This window comes from Canis lupus, chromosome 9 (genome assembly GCF_048164855.1).
Source record: "Canis lupus baileyi chromosome 9, mCanLup2.hap1, whole genome shotgun sequence".
Taxonomy (NCBI): Eukaryota; Metazoa; Chordata; class Mammalia; order Carnivora; family Canidae; genus Canis; species Canis lupus.
The window spans coordinates 54,741,644-54,756,438 of record NC_132846.1 but is presented as its reverse complement, the minus strand read 5'-3'; the positions used below and the strand labels follow the sequence as shown (position 1 = coordinate 54,756,438).

The 14,795-nt window shown below is 40.6% G+C and overlaps 1 protein-coding gene across 21 annotated transcripts in view; it reads left to right on the top strand.

The window, feature by feature from the left end:
* The first annotated feature begins 2,883 nt into the window (after positions 1-2,883).
* Positions 2,884-14,795, top strand: part of CEP128 (centrosomal protein 128) — a 394,114-nt gene continuing 382,202 nt past the window's right edge. For 16 of the 21 annotated variants that reach the window (XR_012036993.1, XR_012036992.1, XR_012036994.1 and 13 more), the window contains exons 1-2: positions 2,969-3,128; positions 5,512-5,672. The gene's annotated coding sequence lies outside the window, so the exon portion shown is untranslated. Of the gene's footprint in view, positions 3,129-3,148; positions 3,283-3,704; positions 3,728-5,511; positions 5,673-14,795 lie in introns of those variants that run through there. The other 5 variants (XM_072839553.1, XM_072839549.1, XM_072839548.1 and 2 more) reach the window with 4 other exon arrangements.

The window sequence follows — 14,795 nt, the reverse complement described above, 5'->3', positions numbered from 1 at the left end:
TCCTCCTTCCTCCCCAGTCTCATATGTTGAAGTCCTAACCATCAATATTACCATTTTCGAAGGCAATGCCTTTAAGCAAGTGATTAAAGTTTAATGAGGTTTTAAGGGTGGGGCCCTAATCCTAAATAACTGGTTTTCTTCATAGGAAGAGAGGGAGACATGATGTACCTGTCTGCAAAGGGAAAAGTCTATAACTAGAGAGAGAGAATATCTTACCTATGAGCCAATGAAAGAGTCCTCAGGAGAACCTAAACCTACTGATACCTTGCTCTTGGACTTGCAGCTTCCAGAACTGGGAGAAATAAATCTCTGTTTTTTCAAGCCACCTATTCTGTGGCAACTTTTAACAGTACTAGCAAACCAGTACATCATGGAATCTCTCTATGCTTCTATTTACATTATTTGCAAAAGAAGGGTTCTGCAGGTGATAATCTTTATGGGTTTTTCCAACTCTAAGATCAAGTGATTCAACTTGAGTGTGGTTTTGGAGTTGGATAATGTGGGTTTGCTACACTGATTAAATGCAATAAGTGGGTTTGCAAGTTATAAGACACATTTTGTGTAAATATTTTTTGTTGGCACTCTTACTTTATTTTGTTAAGAAGGAGAAAGATTGGGCAACCTGGGGGGCTCAGCGGTTTAGCGCCGCCTTCGGCCCAAGGTGTGATCCTGGAGACCCAGGATCAAGTCCCACGTTGGGCTCCCTGCATGGAGCCTGCTTCTCCTTCTGCCTCTCTCTCTCTCTCTCCTCTCTCACTCTGTGTCTCTCATGAATAAATAAATAAAATCTTTAAAAAAAAAGAAGAAGAGAAAGATTCTATGATCTGATCTCACTAGATATTTTTTGTATGTCACATCTGTGGATTGAAAGCATAATATGACAAAAAGCTGCTGTAATTTAATAGTGCATTTTAAAATATCTTGGTCATAATGAACTCAAATCTGATTCTGCATCCCTTTGTCCCAGTTGTGTCCTCTGATTTTGCTTTGTTTTAGCACTTTAAAAATGGGGGTTCCAGAATTTAATCTAATCTCTATGGTTGGACCAGTAAAGAGAGGTTGTGGACAATTTTTATAAATGCAGCCCAAGTTGACATATTTTTTGGTAGTCATTCTTCCTGCATTTGATCAGATATCACTTCCTCAAAAAAGTTTCTCTTTCGTGTCTCTCACAGAAATCTACACAGTAATCTCTCACCCAGATTTGTAGAAATTTAACAGTATTTTTCTTCACTTGTCTCTGAACAAATGAAGGCAGAAACTGTTGTATATCTCCTCACGTTTACTGCATCTTTAGTGTCTAATACAGTGTGTGGTTGCTAGAAGCATATGGCATACATTTCCTGAATTAAATGAATGAATGTAATTGTTTTGAAAAATTAAAATGTTAATGGAGTTATTATTATGCTTCTGCATGTATATAGGGAAACTTTATGGCTGTTCTGAATTATCTTAATCCCTGCATCAGGTACAGTATATTTTTGAATACAACTATGAGCAAGCAGCTTGAAGATAGATGAAAATACATAGGTAATTTTTAGAAGAATTATTTTATGTTCAAACATGTTATGAAATAAACTTTACCCCTCAATGTCACCAGAGAAAATAATTGGATTATTTTAATATATCAAATTTGTGTGCTAATTATTTACGATTTTGTGTGTGTATGAGAGAGAGAGAGAGAGTTGGATTATTTTAATATATCAAATTTGTGTGCTAATTATTTATGATTTTGTCTGTGTGTATGTGTTTGTGTGTGTGTGAGAGAGAGAGAGAGAGATGAAGGGAGAGTGGAAAGTGAGGCAAAGCTGCAAAGAAAGATACTGATTTTGAAATATTTGGCCCCAGATGAGCTCTGGGTGTTATACTGAATGTTGGCAAATTGAATTAAAATAAAATATTTAAAAAAATGTTTTGGCCCTGCCTTTGAAGGGCTGAGTCTGATGGAAGTTACCAATGGGGAAGTGGATAATTACAGCACACAATTATTAGAATAGGGAAACTGTTCATTCAGGGCGATCTAGCTCTTCTTGATGTAGCCAGGAAAGCTTTCATAGATAATGGAAATTTTGATTTTAGCCTTGAGGAGGGAAGGATCAATGGTCTTTTTGGCAGAGCACAGGAAATGAGGCTCTACATGACTAATTGATTTTCACTTCTTCTTAGCTTTTCCAAAGTTGAATTCTTCGTAGAGGTTTTTTGTTTTTTTTTTTATCGCCTTTTTTTTCTTTTTTCTTTTTTTCTTTTTCTTTTTTTTTTTTTTTTTGCCACTGAAACCAACCTCTCTGAGTGGAATACATCTCTCTTCTTCCAAAATGACTGAGGAGATGATACCCTAGACTGAATGTAGCAGCAATCATGAAGTGACAGCCTTATAGACTTTTGGTTTGGTGTTAATGAGCTCTGAGATCTTGGGTAAGTCACTCTTTTCAGGCTTAAAGGGTTTGATTAGACAATTTATGTCCCCTTCCAGTTCTAAGACTTTGTGGGCCTTTGGAAAAAAACATTGGCTCTGGTATTATGGGGATTTGTACATTTCATTTCTGGAAATTAATCTGAAAGGAGTAAAAGCAACAGAGTCTGTTATTATTGCAACTACCTTGCATCTTTCTTATTTGCTTAAAAAGTAAATATTGTAGACTTTTCTGAATAAATTACGGTGGTGGTGGGTGGGGAGGCAGCTAATTCCCAATCAGGTGTTTCCTTCCTAAATAAGATACTGGCCCTTTAACAACAACAAAAAAAGAACAGGGCCAGAGGGCGCGGCCTAGGGACTCAGGTGGCAGCTAATCCGGCTTCTTCCGGGAAAGTCGCCCTGAAGCCTGTCGTATGGCATCCTGGGATTTGAAGTTTCTCTTAGGGCCGCTCTCCCTTGACGACTCGTTGTTTTTGAGGGGAAGATGGACTACAACTCCCAGAGGGCCAAGCGGCAGCAGCGGGGTCCTGTTCTCTCGCTGTGGCTGGGCGGCTAGTTCAAGTTGCCATAGCTGCGACTCTGGGGAGAGCACAGTCGGTTGCGCCGCAGCGTCAGGTCAGTTGCACCTTCTGGGTCGCCGGCGGCCGTGGGAGCCGGGAGGGGCCTCGGCGATGATCCGGCTTTAAGGACCAGGGGTCCTCTTCTGCCTCAGGTATCTGTCCCCAGCGGGCTCCTCGCCCTTTCTTGACTGCTTCCCTATCCCATCGGAGAGGTTTTCGGTCCCGCTTGCCCTGGTCCGAGACGAGGGGTGGGGACGCCGGAGCTGCGCGGACATCTGGGGTGTGGCCGTGGCCGGTGGAGTGTAGGTGGATGCGGCGGCGGCGGCGGCGGGGGGGGGGGGGGGCGCGGGGGGGGGCGGTCCCGGGTCCCGGCATCCCGACGCCTCCTCCCTCCGCACGAGCCGCGGCCAAGTTATCCCGGGAATTTGAACTCCGCAGGTACGAACTGGCTGCTCGCAGCTGCGCAGCCTGAGCTGTCACGGATGTTGGTGTCGCTCCGGCGCTAACTTGACGTTTTGTACCTGTTGAGCGGTTACAAGAGTTTGCTCCTCCCGGGCGCGCTGCGTCGGTTGCCTGGCTTTCCGAGGCCGTCGGGGAGCGGCCCCAGCCTTGGCTGCCAGGAGCCCCTTCCCTGAAGTTGTTTGGTGGGAACGCCTGACCTTGAATTCAGCGGCGTCCTTGGTGGGTTTGAGGAGTCTCAGTCCGTCAGGCGGACGTCTCGTGGGACCGCTTTGCAGCCGTGTTGCTCCAAGTACGGTGCAGAGTACCTAGATTCTTTTTTTTTTTCTTTTTAAAGATTTTATTTATTAATGAGACACACACACACACACACACACACACACACACACAGGCAGAGACGCAGGCAGAGGGAGAAGCAGGCTCCACGCAGGGAGCCCGACGTGGGACTCGATCCCGGGTCTCCAGCATCACACCCCGGGCTGCAGGCGGCGCTAACCGCTGAGCCACCCAGCTGCCCGGGTGTAGAGTACCTAGCGCGCAGGGCGGGACGCCGTCTTGTTACTTATTTCATTCGTCATGCAGAACCGTGCTGTGCAATAGAAATATAATATGAGCCACACAGGCAAGTTTTAGATTTTTCGAGTGCCCACATTGAACAGATAAATTGATTTTAAGAACTTCTTATTTAGCGCAGTGTATCCAGAACACTTTCAACATGTAGTGAGTATGAAATTTATGGAGATATTTTTACATTCTTTTTTTAAAATATTTTATTTATGAGAGAGAGAGAGAGAGAGACAGACAGACACAGGCAGAGGGAGAAGCAGGCCCCATGCAGGGGGCCCGACGTGGGACTTGATCTTGGGTCTCCAGGATCACGCCCTGGGCCGAAGCCCGCGCGCACTAAACCACTGAGCCACTGAGCCACCTGGGCTGCCCTCCACCTAACTTTTTAAAAAATATTTATTTATTTATTTATTTTTAATTAATTAATTATGAGAGGCACACACACACACACAGAGAGGCAGAGAGACACAGGCAGAGGGAGAAGCAGGCTCCATGCAGGGAGCCCGACGTGGACTCGATCTCGGGTCTCCAGGATCACGCCCTGGGCTGAAGGGGGCGCTAAACCGCTGAGCCACTGGGGATCCCTGAGATACTTTACATTCTCAAAGCCATTGTGTTTAAAGGCACCAAGTCTTCACATTCCCTCATATATTTTACACTTCTAGTAACCTGTCCTTTCAAACTGGCCAGGTTTTAGGAGCTCAGTAGCTCACGTGGCTGGCGGCTCCTGTATTGGCAGCGCAGAAGATGAAAACTAAAGCCATTTCACATTAACAGAAAAATGGGGTTGTTTGTAGAACTCGCCTTTGGGAAATTTGCCTCTTTGTTAGATGAGTGAATTGTGCATCCTACCTATGTCCTGTCACTGGGTGATCTGGGTCACTTTGAACACTCTCTAACAGTTTATTTTGATTTCACTTTTCCAGAGTCCTTTTTTTCTTTCTTTCCTTGAAGTTGTTTATAGATGTATTCTCAGAACAACTTTTCATGTAGACAATGACCAATTCCCAGAGTAACTTTCCGTGGATTCTTACAGACTGCTTTGAAAGCAGGCACCGAGTGTTGAAAATATTTCTGTCCATAGCTCTCTCCCACAACCAAAGACATTTTACTTTCACTTATTAATTTGCAGTATTAAATGTGGGAAACGTTGGGCAGCTTATAAAATATTTCCTTTAGGAATGGTAGCAGATAGTTCACTCCTGGCTTAGAAATAAGTCAGGCCATTAAATTCAGAAGTAACATGTTAACTTTAGGGACAGTATTTTGAGCCACATTTGGTCTGTAATTTCCCAGCCCAAGGGGTGACCAGGTATAGTGGCTGAGTACTTAGGTGTGAGGAATTCCTGTGAGTTCACTGGGGCTTTTGCATGATCCAAGGACACTTTCTCTGTTGTGTGCTGTGCTGTAAATTGTGCAGGGTGAGGGTGAACTTATTTTGATCTTTTATTATATAAAAAAATGTAAAATTATAGGTGTGTTTTACCCCCTTGTTTCATTTATCTGTAGGCGGTTTAGGGAAAGTGTGGGGGCAACCAAAGATCATCTACGTGACTAGGCCTTTTGCCCTGAACCTCATGAAGAAATGATAGGAGGCAGACATATGTGCCTAAGAAGAGCACTGAGGAGAACACAGAGGAGAACAACACGGAGTTTTGGGGGTGTGCTTTGTAAGTATGCTTTCTCCCTAAGTTTCTGAGTTAACAGATTTTCGCATATGGTGGGTAAGAATATCTTAACAGATAGACTTCTGAGGGGCAAGAATCTCCTTTCTAACAGGTAGTATAGAGATAAAATAGATGGTTGTGAAAGGGGGTGTTACAAAAATTCAGATAAACAAAATAGATTCGATGTTACCAAATTTAGGGCAACAAACTAGATACCTTAGCAAGAGCAACAATGATGCAACTGTATCTGTTAGTCAAGTATTTGAGAACCAATTTTGTCCCAAGCATTGTATTAGGCACCTTTTATATGGTATCTATATAATACCTTTTTTTGGTATATTTTTTTATTGGAGTTCGATTTGCCAACATATGGTATAACACCCAGTGCTCATCCAGTCAAGTGCCCCCCTCAGTGCCCGTCACCCAGTCACCCCCACCCTCCGCCCACCTCCCCTTCCACTACCCCTTGTTGGTTTCCCAGAGTTAGGAGTCTCTCATATTCTGTCTCCCTCTCTGATATTTCCCACTCATTTTCCCTCCTTTCCCCTATAATTCCTTTCACTATTTCTTATATTCTCCGAATGAATGAAACCATATAATGTTTGTCCTCCTCCGATTGACTTGCTTCATTTTTTTTTTTTTTTTACTTCACTTAGCATAATACCCTCCACTTCCATCCACGTTGAAGCAAATGGTGGGTATTTGTTGTTTCTAATGGCTGAGTAATATTCCATTGTATACATAAACCACATCTTCTTTATCCATTCATCTTTTGACAGACACCGAGGCTCCTTCCACAGTTTGGCTATTGTGGACATTGCTGCTATAACCATTGCGGTGCAGGTGTCTTGGATTTTCACTGCGTCTGGACCTTTGGGGTAAATCCCCAGTAAACCCAGCAATTTCTGGGTTGTAGGGTAGTTCTATTTTAACTCTTTGAGGAACCTCCACACAGTTTTCCAGAGTGGCTGTACCACATTCCCACCAACAGTGCAAAAGGATTCCCCTTTCTCCACATATTCTCTAACATTCATTGTTTCCTGTCTTGTTGATTTTAGCCATTCTCACTGGTGTGAGGTGGTATCTCATTGTGGTTTTGATTTGTATTTCCCTGATGGCAAGTGATGCGGAGCATTTTCTCATGTGCTTGTTGGCCATGTGTATGTCTTCTTTGGTGGGCAAAAGACATGAACAGAAATTTCACCAAAGAAGACATATATAATGTTATTATGCTTATTTCTATTTTATAATTGAGGCAATTGAGGTTCAGATAGATTTTTTTGACTTGCTTGGTACCAGGAGCCAGAACAGTGGTTTTTGTCCCTCCCCATATCTTTTGACAAATCCCAGTCCTACAAACTACAAAGAGGCCCCAATGCTGTTTATGATTTCTCTCTAATTGGATTTGGTTTACAGTAGCATTTTTAGATTATATGTACCATATATACCATTTATCTCTTTGTATGGGTTCTAGTAGCTTTTTTTTTTTTTTTTATTTTAAGATTTATTTATTATCATAGAGGTGGTGAAAGGCAGAGGAAGAGGACGGGAGACTCCCTGTTAAGTGTGGAGCCTTATGTGAAGCTTGGTCCCATGACCGTGGGATCATGACCTGTGCTGAAACCAGGAGTGGGATGCTCAATCAACTGAGCCACCCAGGCATCCCAGTATTTGCATGTTGTATTTTTATAAAGGGCCCTTAAACATAGAGGGGAGACCCAATGAGACCTTGCGATACACCATGTCCAAGATCTATGTTGTACAAAATTCTTAGAATTAAAGAATTTTAGAGCTGGAGGGGCCTGATAGGATAATCTAGCCCAGAAAATCTCAACTGCAGTCTTGATACATCTGAGAGTAATAATGAAAATAATCTAGAGTTCATTGTTATCCATATAATATTGTCACTGGGTTGATTCTATTATGTAATATTTTCATCCTGTTCATACCATTTTATAGTGTGTTTTTCTTTATTGTCAATACATGAAGTTCTACTTTGTTTTAACTGCTACCAGTTATCTCAGTGAATAGATCCATTTAATGTGTTATGTGTTTTTTTTCTTTTTTTTTTGGCTGATATAAATAATTCTGCAGTGAAATTATACATACACCTACATGTGAGATGTGTACATTCATCTTCTTTTGTTTTCCTGGAATAATATTTATAGATATAGAATCTTTGAGTTAAAACATGCATATTATTTATTTTTACTTGTCTTGCCAGTTGTTTTCCAGAGAAGTTATTCTGTTTTATCTTATTTTTAGAAAGGTTTTATTTATTTATTTGAGAAAGAAAGAGAGTGCACATATGCATATGCATGGGGGCGAGGCAAAGGGAGAGGGAGAAGCAGACTCTCTGCTGAGCAGGGAGCCAGATGGTCGTGGGGCTGGATCCCAGGACCTTGAGATCATGATGTCTGCTGAAGGCAGACTCTTAACCAACTGAGCAGACACCCTGAAAAGTTATTCTATATAATACTCTTATAGCAAGGTGTGTCCATGCCAAAACTTTTTTTCTCTGTACAGAACAGAGAAACAAGAATATGATTTTATCTTTTAATTTGCAATTATTAGTGAAATAAAGTATATGTTTGCTAGAGCTATATGTGTTCTGTGAATTGCCTGTTTACATATTCTTTTGCATCCTTTACTACAGCACTATTCTTTTTTCTACTTTTTTTTAAAGAGATGATTAATCCCTTCATTCTCATATATTGCAAATATGTTTCTGAATTTGTCCTTTAGATTTTTTTAAAGATATTATTAATTCATGAGAGAGAGAGAGAGGGAGAGAAGGAGGCAGAGACATAGGCAGAGGAAGAAGCAGGCTCCATGCAGGGAGCCCAGTGTGGGACTTGATCTGGGGACTCTGGGATCATGTCCTGGGCCAAAGGCAGGTGCTAAACCGCTGAGCCATCCAGGTGTCCCCTGTCCTTTAGATTTTTAACATTGTTTCTGGTGTCTTGTTATTAATAGTTATAAAAGATCCTAAGAGATTGATCAGGTCTTTCTCAGATATGCGCACTTCCTTGAAATTCTTATAACTCTTCATGTAGATCTGTACAATGCTGGTACTTGGAGTGTTTTGGAGATGGGAGTATTTGTGGTCAAATGAATCCAGTTAGCTGATGAACAATTAGTCTACCCCACATAGCATAGGATTTGCCATGTAAGTGCTCATGAATGAATGAATGAATGAATGAGTGCTCATGGATGAATGAACTCAGGGATGAATGGAGGAGTGAATTAAAGTAAGCCTAAAGTAGGCTTTTGTGAATGAAGAGAGGTGTCAGTGAAGAAGTGACCTAAGACTAGTTTTTATTTATTTATTTATTTGGTTGTCAAATGATCCTTTATTGAAATATTTTTCTTTGTAGTTCTCAACTAGCTGGGAATTCCACTGTACTACTATTGGTGTTATCTATGATGTGATGAGGGTACTAGCCATCAACATGGCAGTTCACAGATTGGACAATCCCCAGGATCTCTTTAATGGTTCCAGAGAGATTTTTGGCTTAAGATCTGTGACACCTCTGTTGGGCAATGTTGACAGTCTTATCAAAAGTATTATTTCCACTGTGTTTAATGTTTTTCTGTTTCTTTCTGTCTCTTGGTGGTTTCTTGAGGGCTTTGATAATCAGGGCAGAGGCAGAAGGTATCATTTCACTCAGACCCAGGGGGCTGATGTTAGGGACCAGGGCAGACATCACACTGACATTCCCCCTGGTGCACATCAAGTATACAACATTGATCTATTTGGGGTTGAACTTAGGTGACATGGTGGAAATGGCTGGTGTTGGATAAACTCAGATTCGGAATCACAAAGACCGTTGAACCTCGGCCTCCTCACAGCCAAACACCAAAAGTGCTATGATAGTATTTTAAAGGAAGAAGATAAAGGCAAATCTTATAGATCTTAGAAAGAAGGAAAAAGCTTGATGGTGGGAAAATGAAGGCTTTAAAATTGCAAAATGTGTTTACCTGTGAGCAACAGTTGGTACATTGAAACAGTACTGAGGATGGAACCAGGTGATAAAGAACCTAGGTAATTTGGAGTTTAGAGCTCTGTAGTACAAATAAATAATAATTGAGAAATGCAGGTAGCTGCAAATTAAAGTGATTTGCAGTAAGTCAAGGAAACTCTCTAGGTTTGATTCAGTTATAAATTTTATCACATGTTCAAGTCAATTTGAAATGTTTATCCTTGTTTACATAGACATATTATCAAGTATTCATATTTACACTGTTTTTCAGTTTAATTCATATTTTTTGAAGGCTTAAGATAATCAGTCTAGGCCAATTACCATAGAATTATTTCATGCAGCAGTTATTTAATTAGTACATGCTGTTTGCAAAGTCCTGTACTTTGAAATTTGTCTCTGGATTAATCAGACAGGATAATAAAGAAAATTTAATTGTAAATTCATTCAAAAATGTTCCAAATACATGCCCAGCACTATGCAAGGTATTGAAATACAACCATGAACAAAATAAATGGGCATCTCTGATAAAAGTTAGAGTCTACTGAGGGAGCAGACAAGTCAATAGCCAGTTAGCAGTCTCGGCTGTGACAGGGTAGTATCCACCATGGGCACTTGGCCCAGAGTTGGCTGGGGGTTGTGAAGTCCAGTTTTTTAAGGGAGGTTTCCTGTGAACTGAGACTTGAAGGAAAACCTAAGAGTTAACTAAGGGAAAAGGAGTGAAAAGTATGTTCCGGCTTATGAATCCAGCAGGGAAATGAGTATGCCATATTCGAGGAATTGAAAAAGAATTCTGTGGCACAAATAATTACAGTTTAAGGACAAGTTTAATAAATGTCTTGCTATGACAGAGCTCTAAGAATGCAGAAAGAGGAAAGATCACTTCCGGCTGGAGATGGAAAGCTTCACTGAGATTGTATTATTTGAAAAGATGAGTGGAATTTCAATAAGTGGCAATAGTAGAGAGCAGAAGGTATTCTAGACAGAACTAATGATATTAGTGAGAGATGGAAGTGGTGGGAGAACTGCTGGAGTAATAACAGCTGAATGCAGGCCTTATGTTTTCCGTGGTTCTTTTGTTGGAGAGGAGGGTGGCTAGCTGAGGGTCTTGAGTTCCTGATTCGAGAACCTAGACTCAGTCTTACATGAGCAGTGGAGTGTCTGTGAAGGTTGGAAAAGACTCAACAGTTAGAGAAACCATTTTGGTGGCAAGGAATGAGTTGAGAAAATTCCTGGATTATAAGTGGTGCCAGTGGTGTTGAAAAGTGATAAATAGTAACGTGGGCTTTGGAGAAAGGTTCAAGACTCTCCCTTGCAGCTCAGTAGCTGTGTAGCCTTGAATACTTATACTTAGCTTCTTTAAAGCTTTTTATGTATACATTGTAATGACAGTAGTACTTTGTAGGATTATTGTCATACAACAATCTGTTATGTTATTCAGCATTAATATCATTTCAACTTTTGTTTTTGAAGGTTTTTAAGATTGAGGTTTTATTTTTTTTTAAGATTTTATTTATTCATGAGAGACACAGGGAGAGAGGCAGAGACACAGGCAGAGGGAGAAGTCAGGCTCCATGCAGGGAGCCTGATGTGGGACTCAATCCTGGGACTCCAGGATCACGCCCTAGCCGAAGGCAGGCACTAAACCGCTGAGCCACCCAGGAGTCCCAAGATTGAGGTTTTTAACCAGGGTCTGCTTCCATGTACACCCAGCAATTTAATTTTTAAATGTAATTGTTCTTAAATGATATTGTAGTGCATTTCATTATAATTGGATTCCTTTCTAACACTATGGGTTTTAAAATTTTTATTCATCCATTTAAACACATTCCCAGAAACAGTGCATGGTGTAAGTCAAGCTTAAGAACTCCTATGACATTTTTAAAATAAATTTAATGTTTTTATATTTTAGAAAAAATATACAAATCATTCAATTTATATGCTTTTAACAATAAGAATAAATGCCAGACTCATGATAATCATATCAATAAGTGCAATAAAAATATATTCCAGTTTTTTATTATAGAAGAATTAAAGGAAAGATCTAAAGATGCAAAGTAAAAGAAAAATGGGGCAAGAAAGAAATATGGGTATGGAGAGTAGTGGAAAAAGAGAAATAGAAAATACATATACACCATGAAGAGAATACCTTTTTTTTAAAGCTTAAGGTTTTAGAATATGGTATCTGAAAAAAATAGATGCTTTTCTCTCTGAAATGGGTTCTAAATATTCTTAACAAGAGAAAGGATTATTTAAAAGACATCTTAAAATAGCTATAGTAAGTTGGATATATAGCACATTTAAGTATTTAATGCTTTATTATATTCATCATATAAGTTTTTAATTCTAAGGAAACAAGTACATATGGAATATTCTGGCCTTAAATGCATTTCTGGATGGAGAGGATGGATGGATCATAAGAATATGGTAGGGGAGGACAAAGAAAACGTTTCAGTGATGGGGCAATGTATTTAGAATTTACATAATTCTTTTATGTATAGAATGCAGTGGAAAAAGCACTAGCTTAGAGGCCGGTGGGTTCCAGTTCTGTTATTGCAACTTTTTAGCAAAACCATCACAGACAAGTATTTTACTCAAAGCTTTGTTTTTCTTTAACAGCAAAAGCAAAGGGTCATAATTATACCAACTTTACTGAATTGAAATGGAGATCAAAGAGAAAAGGCTAATGCAAATGCTTTGTAAGCCATAAAGCAATATGCAAATTTAAGGTATAAATAGCAATAAAATATTTTATTTTCTTAAAATTTTTAGTGTTGTTTTGTTCACTAGGAAAGTGAAGAGTTCCTTTTTATACTTTAAAAACAGGAAGAGATCAAGTGTACCTTATACTTAAGAAATTGCTTGTTTCTTGAAAAAAAAAAAAACAATATTACACTGAGAACAAATATCCCCAACTGCCATTTATGATTGTTTAGATTTTTTTTCTAAAAAATTGCTAGCCTTTCACTTGTTTTATCAACTGCTTATGCTTAGTTTGTGCATCCTAATTTGAATCTGTCCCATTTCCACCATTAGAAGGCAGCCTGACACAAGCCTGTTTCCTCATGGAGAGTAGGCTTGAGAGGAAACTTCCGGAAATAACCATCTTCTGAACCAAATCAAATGATTTATTAGTAAATAAATTTTTCACTTAGCTTTTACTGCGTAACAGATCAAACCTTGGAGGCATCCAAGCATTTATTGCTTGTGTGATGGGTTAGCTAAGCCATTTGCTTATCATCCCTAGACTTACTGATTTGTCTGCATTCAGTTGGCTGATCTACTGATCTAAGCTGGAAGCCACTGGGCAACCATGGATCCCATAGCTTCCATCGGTATAGCCTGGGCACATCCTCATGGTGATGGGAGAGTTGCAGGAGAGCAAGTTCCACGTGTAATCTCTTTTCAAACCTCTGCTAGTGCCAGCTGAAGCCAGTTGCTGGGACCTGGGCTGGTAACTCCATTTGTGGTAGGAAGGCAGTGAAGGGAGGGGTAAAGAATTAGAGCCAAATTATGCATTTTATTACACTTCTATTCTGAAAGTGCTGTCTGATATATACAGTAGGGAAACATTCTAAGTGGGAAAACATTCTAAGTAGTTTTAGTCCTTCTGCTCAGTAGTAGTATATCCTTCTGGTTTTATAGTCTACAGAGATGGCTAATATCAAAGGTGTATTATCCAATTTTCCTTCTTGTCTGTAAAGGAAAGCATTAACTTTTGAGCATTTAACCTTGATTCATTCTTCATGATTGAACTGCTCATTTTTTTTTTTTTTTAATTTATTCAGAGGCAGAGAGAGAGAGAGAGGCAGGCAGAGAGGCAGAGGCAGAGGCACAGGCAGAGGGAGAAGCAGGCTCCATGCAGGGAGCCCGATGTGGGACTCGATCCCGGGTCTCCAGGACCACACCCCAGGCTGCAGGCGGCGCTAAACCGCTGCGCCACCGGGGCTGCCCGAACTGCTCATTTTAAACTGGGGAATGAGACTGGCAAATTTCCTTTGTCTTGGTTCTTTATCTAAAATAAAATTTCAAGCTCAACTGCTGAGTGGGGTCAGTCAGATAATTCATTGTGTGAAGCAGGCCCACTGGGGATTGGGGAAAACAGGAAGGTGGGCGTCCGACTCTAGGGCAGGTGCTACATCCATGTTGCCCCTGGAAAAATTCACCCCCAGTGTTGCCAGGTCTCTGAATTTTTTTTCTTTTAAAGATTTCATTTATTTATTCATGAGAGACCCAGAGAGAGGCAGAGACATAGGCAGAGGGAGAAGCAGGCCCCATGCAGGAAGCCTGATGTGGGACTTGATACCGGGACTCTGTGATCATGCCTCTGAGCCACCCAGGCGTCTGGATCTCTGGATTTTTTGAGAAGCTGGAAATTGGAATTTTTGTGTGAAATCTGTTTGTTTTTGAATTAAAGCTTTAAAATGAGGGATCTGTGGATGGCTCAGCAGTTTAGTGCCTACCTTGGGTCCAGGGCGTGATCCTGAGGTTCTTTTTTTTTTTTTTTTTTAAATTTTTATTTATTTATGATAGTCACAAAGAGAGAGAGAGAGGCAGAGACACAGGCGGAGGGAGAAGCAGGCTCCATGCACTGGGAGCCTGATGTGGGATTCGATCCCGGGTCTCCAGGATCGCGCCCTGGGCCAAAGGCAGGCGCCAAACCGCTGCGCCACCCAGGGATCCCCTGATCCTGAGGTTCTAGGATCGAGTCCCGCATCAGGCTCCCTGCATGGAGCCTGCTTCTCTTTCTGCCTGTGTCTCTGCCTCTCTCTGTGTGTCTCATGAATAAATAAAATCTTTAAAAAAAAAAAAAAAAGCTTTAAAATGACATAGCATTATTTTTAAGTACATCTTGTTTGCCTGGATTTAGTCTGTAGTCTTCTAGTTTTCATCCTCCAATTTAAACAGAATGGTGTCAGAAACTTGGGGATGCTAGTGCCGTCTTTGTCCATGGTGATATCTGGCCCAGTCTGAAGCAGTTTGGACAATAGTAGAAGTCATCTGTACCCTTAGGGAACTTCATTATCAGCTATTTTGGGAATATTGTAATACATATATTTTTGGTTGGCAAATAAATGCAAGAGTGCAAATCTAAGGTTTAATTATAAGTAATCCACCTTGGGTTTGTTAGCATCTATTTTTCTGT